Source organism: Botryllus schlosseri, chromosome 4 (assembly GCF_051294905.1).
Source record: "Botryllus schlosseri isolate E-star chromosome 4, Bs_hap1, whole genome shotgun sequence".
Classification (NCBI taxonomy): Eukaryota; Metazoa; Chordata; class Ascidiacea; order Stolidobranchia; family Styelidae; genus Botryllus; species Botryllus schlosseri.
Genome location: NC_137239.1, coordinates 30,121,751 through 30,128,686, shown reverse-complemented (window position 1 = coordinate 30,128,686; position 6,936 = coordinate 30,121,751). Strand labels below are relative to the sequence as shown.

Below are 6,936 nucleotides of genomic sequence, written 5' to 3'. Positions count from 1 at the left end.
CCTGGAAACTTTCATAACAGCAGGCTCTTGATGTGCAGTGAGTTTATCATCAATCCAGGAATATATAAATCCATGCCAAGAGTTTCTAAGCGTAATATTCGTATCAGACTAAATTCACCGCAGAGAACTGGATGTCAAACTTTACTTGAAATGTCTGCTGGAAATATCCCAATATCACTGCATAGACGTTCTACGAAGCGATAGAAAATACTTTCCGTGAGGGAGATACTACCGTTGTCTAAAATTCTTAGCAATTACTCTTCATTGAATACCATATCCAATAATTATCCGAACTCCAAATGAGTTCAATTTACAGCAAAAACCAGCACTATCCGCACTACAGCAACGGCATCGTCATATTTGGTTACCTACCCACTAGGCCGCAGTGTTTCCCAACCCCGAGTCCGCGGACTCATTTGAGTCCGCGGACTCATTTGAGTCCGCGGAAGGTCCTTGGTGAGTCCGCGAACACAGGAATTTTCAGTAACTTAATCGGCTCGGCACACTTTTTCTTCCACTTCCGATACGATTTCGGAACATGTAATTGACAGACCTACGGGGCTCGTTCACTTTCGGACCAAAGTCATTGCAGCCTTACGGAGAAAATAGCTTTTTGGTCCGAAAGTGAATGAGCCCCGTCCTGGTCCGGTTTCGTCAAATTCCGAATTTATAACTAGGCTGCGTGATTCGCAAAATACCTACTTTGAAATGTTAGTAACCCTAATAGCTGTCATAAAAATGCATAGATATCTCAAATATGTGACTGGCGGTACTCAACTTGAATAGTGCTTTCAGAACTACATTCATTGCAGTAGAATTTATTACCTCGGTGGCTTTTCGGGTTTCCCTTGACAAGAATTAACGGCGCCATAAGAAGGAGAAAGAGTTTGTATACAATCATTAAATATTCCAATAATATATACCGCTAATTGCCTGTGTAACGTCTTCTGTGTATCGTATAATTTGATTCTCTCTCACCCCTTTACTATGACTTCCGGAGTACCGGTACAGCTGACTTTGGCCAGATACCGTTCCTTTTAATTATTGCATTGTTACGTCAAATTTTGCCAATTTGGATTTCGTTTGAATCTTTTTCTATATGCTTCTTATTGTGCCGTTAACTCTTGTTGATAAGGGGCATACCAAATGCCTTCAAGTTAATATATTATACTGCAGTGACTATAGTTTTGAAAGCAATATTAGAGATACCTCAATAAGCGATGTTTCGCCACGTATATTTCAAACGCAAGAACAACGAAACAGCACTACAACAAATTGATCAGCATTGCAAGCAATATTCGTTCTTCTGAGATTTTCTTTGTCTTGGGCAAACCAGTTGGTTGCAAGTATCACAGGCAAAACGGGGAGCCTGTGCTTCGCACATCTGTAGCATCTTCCTGGTTTGATACCAAACATGCCAGGTATAAACCCCTATTATCGCCAACTGGAATTTTTCAAAATGCCCTACATTTATGTCCGAAGTAGCCTATTGTTAACGTTGTCATAAGCAACTCTATGATGGTCATAAACTCTACAATTTTGGTCGGATTGACTTGAATTTAGTACGAATGGACTCGGCATTTAATGCTGAGTATTCACTATTCACATATCGCATATGCCAGGTATAAATCCCCAGAACAGCTCTTCATACACACGTATGCAGGACCGTAACTGCCGCGCCCCAAACCCCCATAATTGGGGGTGGGCGAGCTCGAAGGGGGGCCAAAACTAACATAAATTGCAGAGTATTTTTTGGGAAATTTATGCAACTTTTTTATAAAAATTCGCGTCACGCGCGATTTATTGGTGTCGACTTTCTTGATTATTGGGTATCCTTCCCCTAAGAAAAAAGACGCATGAGTAATATCACTTTCAGAAACGCCTCACTCAGCTCTACCGGTAAATCTGATTACACGAGCAGAGACACGATAAAAAGTTTACATCAATATATATGCAATTCCTGATCATATTGACCGATTCAATCATGATATAGAGAATATTTTCGCGATTCGCGCGGTTCATTCAAAACAAGCCGCCTAACTAAACAGTACAAAGATTTCGCTGAGAAGTAGCGGTAGAAAGGTTTCGGAAGAGGGGGGTTTGGGGGCGAAGCACCCCATAAGTTAGATTTATAGCCCTTTGGGGGCCCAAGACCAACGTTTTTTTCGGGGGGCTGACGTTGTGGTGTTACGGTCCTGCACGTAGGCACCTTGAATACGTTTCCGGCACGATATACGCTGAGTATTGTTGATTGATTATTGCGACTTGTTCCCTTACAGACGTTATTTGGATATTGATAAATCGTAGGGACATGTGCTAATCACAGTAACAATCTACCGTTGTCTATTATAAGTAGAACTCGAGATATGGACTGCATTACTGAACAGTTGCTTGAATTACAAGCCGATAGATGAGGAAAGACATGTTTACAAAATCTTCCTTGACTCAATTTTGGCCAAATGTGCAGTCGATGGAGCATAGTCTTTCAGATATTTGCTAAGCTTGAGTCCGCGGATATATAGGCGAGCTTGAGAATAGTCCGCGGCTCAAAAAGGTTGAAAACCACTGCACTAGGGGGACCTGCAAACCACAAGTTACCAGATCGAGTCTCCATGCCAGCTACGTTGTAAATTGCTATGCTTATACAATGATTGGAAACTCCAGTGAACTCTGCGTTTGAGCGCGTCGCGTGTCATGCTTCGCCAGGGGTATGGAATCGATGTAAACAAACGGTTCGCCAGCAATCTTTCTTCAGGAACTGGCGTTAGCGTAGTGAAAAGTTTTTTTCATCGAGACCTCTGTTGCAGGTGAAATGTGTTCATACTGTACAGGTTTTGGCCAATACCAGTAGCATGGCTTAATATTCAGACGAAACTGATGTACCAGTGTGCCTACGGGATGAACATTGTGATCGGAGGTGGTCTCGCAGTATCAAATAACGGTGGATACTTTATAGTACGAGGTAGAGTTGGGATCAGGTCACTATCTTCAAGTCATTGCAAATTTTTAATCAAGTCACGAAGTCATTTCTAGATTTTTCAAGTCAATTCAAGCAGGTTCTAAAACTGACTCTGAAGTCAGGCCTTCTGAAGTTGTGAAAGTAGGCAAAACCTATTTGAGGATATCGCAAAAAGCATCACGTTTTTGAAGTAATAATAGTCATTATTGCTTTGTTACGGAGATTCATCTTGTGATTCGAATGCTACTATATACAATTGAATAAATATAAATATTTTTGTTTGATACTTATCAGGAGTAGAGAGTCTTTATTTTCATCCAACCAAAATACATAACACACGGCAGTGATGGTGGTACAGAAAATATGCTTGCAAGTAATCGTCAGCAGCTTGTGGATACAGTATACAATTGACTAACGGATGTATACAATGTATAGTCTAACTCAGTGGTTCCCAACCTGTTTCGTCTCGTGCCCCCTTTGGCCGATATTTGAGCTAAAATTCCCCCCTATGAAAAAGTTGCCAGTGACTAAAAATAATGTTCTTTTTAACGCGCAACCATTTGTTGACCGAGCAATTAATGACCAAACATATTCGGATATGTTCGAACTATGTCGAATGCGGACCGCACTAAACTTTGGTAAAGTACAGTTAAATTTGACCGGTCATGTTTACGCTGACAAAAAATAAATCAACAAGTCCGCTTGCTAAGGACTTGAGTTGAATCGATGAATTTGGTATGTTTTTCACGTTAGCTCATATGTTGGCTTAAAAATTTAAACAATTTCATCACTATCGGCCTTCTTGCTGAAGTCGGCTTGACGTTTTCCTGCTTAGTATTAATTTAGTCGAGAGGCTGTCGCGGGCGCAACGAAATCGTCTCGTGAGCCTCACTTTATCAGGGGGTGTAATATCAACGGAAGGCATTTAAACATACACCTAGCTTGAAATCCGCCAAAAAACATATAATTCTTAAGAACTAATTTCTACCTAACAGTTATATACCACAAAAATCTAAAAACCTTGTAAACCCAGTGTATCTTCCGATACAATGGCAAAGCCAGATTCCCCCTAAAAAATTTAAGCCAAATTCCCCACTAAAAATTTCAAAATTCCCCCCAAGGGGGAAATTCCCCCCGGTTGGGAACCACTGGTCTAACTCATTTCTTCATAGTACTCGAGTACTTTTCAGAACGTTCATTTTCTGCTTCAACAAGTCGATTTCAATATCCAATTGACTAACAAACGTCTGCAAAATCTGGTCCTAACCTACTTTTGCAAACTACTTCATCAGTACAATTTCCCATGATATGATGGTATATCTTATTAGTGTATGTGTGCGCAAGAGCGACTCACAATAGGTATAAAGTTTCTGCCACTGTCCATTTCAGGTTTGATAGACTTGTGCACAGCCAATGATACATAAATGATTGTTCACAGCATAAACTTTGTATAGTCATTTAATTGTAATATTGTCCATGTCCAGTTTGTCAACTCTTACAATCATAGTTGACTTGCAAGATGGTGACTTTGAAGAATGGGACGGAATAGAGACTGTCCAACAATCCCCTTCACTCAACAAATTTCCGGACTTACACATCACCATCTATTCCCTCAACGGTCGAGGTGATCATGGAAGAAGTTGATCGAATCCGAGCGTCGTAACAATGTGTCATCGGATGGGTATTACAGAAGCAGGATTTTGAACAGCTTAAATACCTCACCTCTTCCATGGACTCCTAAATGCGCTGATACTAGTCGTGACTAAATTTCAATGAGGATACCAACACCATAATATCATTAAGAATTTTAATTGAATTTTAATTGAATTTATGGACATTTCATTTACTATAACACTTGAAAACTGCATAAACAACTTTTGTTATTATGTCAGACTAGTTGTCATCTAAATTCAGAATAACAAGAACCAAAATCCTAGTCAACGGAAAGCATTTAAGTCAAGTCAATATGTAGCAAAAAGGGATTTTCATGTTTATGCAAATTACAATATCAGTTATACCTATGTTCAAGCCATTCGATAAATGTACTGTGTGCATCTATTTTTGTTGTAAGTTATGAAACTGTGCTGTGCTATTATGAACAATCGAATAACTGTGCCTAATAGTTGATAACGTCAATGTTTCTTGTCACGTAACAAAAATATATATTCTCAAATGTTATTTTTTGGAGCTTTCTTATTCTCTCTTAAGAGAGAGAGAGAGAGAGAATTTATTCGGTCCATGAACATTGATAATACACATGGTATAGACCAGGGGTTCTCAACCCGCGGCCCGCGGGCCGCATGCGGCCCGCAGACGATTATTTTGCGGCCCGCGACATCTTCCATTATGAACGCAATTAGCTACTGGCACAGTATTGTTATGGAAGACCGATGTGTCATATTTGTCGAAGAACAGTTGTTGTAATGGAGTGTAGAAGCTTAAAATGATACCACGATAGTTTCTTCTGGAGTTATACATATCGCCTGATCTTAGGTAAAACGTTGCTAGCTAGGTGTCAAGCCCAGCAATCCACATTTCGAGGCATTGTTAAAATTGCCGACCACGTTACCGACGCATTGTTCAAAATTCTTAGAATATCGCTGAACCCAAGAATCTGCCAGAGAAGGTGTGAAAGCAATAAAACGTCAACGTACTGTGCGAATATTCGCTGTTTCTGCAACTTAGCAGCAAGGCCAACACAACATCACCTGACAAATTTCGAAGCTACAGTTTTCTGATTCAACCGTCACCAGAAGAGTAACAGCGCAGTCTCAGTCGATGTTTTATCGCGTGTTCTGCAACACGTTGCCACGTATACTACTTCAACGTCTAGCGTTGGACGAATTCACCGACTTCACACACATTGCATAGCTAATTATCCAGGTGCGTTTCATCAGATTGGACATGGACATATTTCCAGAGGAAATGCTGACGGGACAAACGTGCGAAGGGGACCAGTGAAAAACATCCGCTTGACAAAGCTGACTTCTGTAACTATTGGTGTAGGGCTCCAGTCATGGAAAAACATGAGATGAGTTGATTGGTTTGCTCAGAAATGACCCCGCACACCAGACTTCTTCTCGTATCACTGAGAGCTCAAAGTGATAATGGCCTCTGTAACGAATAACGTAATCCGAACGTAATTTTATACTTGCTCGCTCACGAATTGAAACAGAGAGTTTGATTCTATGTTGGAAAGGTTTGAAGGTGCATATACCGACTTGCAACGAATGCTATGCACGCGCCATGAAGGGATTTACTGGCGCGGCTGAAAGATAGATATTGTCACAAAAAAACAGCAACTGCAAACTTACGAACGCTGTCCATTATCGCTTTAGAATGCATTAAAATGAACTAAATTTCCGTATAAGACTGGTAAATAGGCTACAGTAGCCTAAATTTAATAGTAGCCCACAAATACATTGCGATAATGTTATGCGGCCCGCGGCGTCTTTTGTTGTTACAATGCGGCCCGTTATACGAGGGAAGTTGAGAACCCCTGGTATAGACAATGACAATGACAATAACAGGACTGCAGATGGATGGTAGAACAGCGATTTTACATGACGTTGAGCATCGGAGGGCATTGAAGCATCAAGTACCATGGCATCTGAACACGAGGATGTTTCAAGCCTCTTTGGAAATCAATTATTCTTTGAAAATTGCCATATCGCAGGTGTGGCCAGATTTCCTGATCAGGCTAAAAATGATTCCAATAACGGATCAAGACTCAATCTCTTGGTGATAATGAGGTAGTCTGCTCGATGGATTGGCAAAAATGTCCATATCAAATTTATCATTGTTGTTTTCTTGTCTTTTTGATAAGCTTCCCTGCTCACGAATTTCGTTGCTGTTTCTGCGGCATAAGAATATCTCCAGTTTAGCAGTAGCGGCATATCTTTTTCCAGCTAGTACAAGTGAAGCAACATTATCTGTAATGCAATATGGCTTTAAATGGCAGTTGTAGCTGAACTTGG

At 40.5% G+C, this 6,936-nt stretch overlaps 1 long non-coding RNA gene across 1 annotated transcript; it reads right to left on the bottom strand.

Moving 5' to 3' along the window:
• LOC145437809 (uncharacterized) lies at positions 1-354 on the bottom strand. Its single transcript, XR_013914742.1, has 2 exons — positions 146-354; positions 1-85 (listed from the first exon to the last, which is right to left on the bottom strand). It is a non-coding gene; the product is annotated as an uncharacterized LOC145437809 (long non-coding RNA).
• Positions 355-6,936: the final 6,582 nt, after the last annotated feature.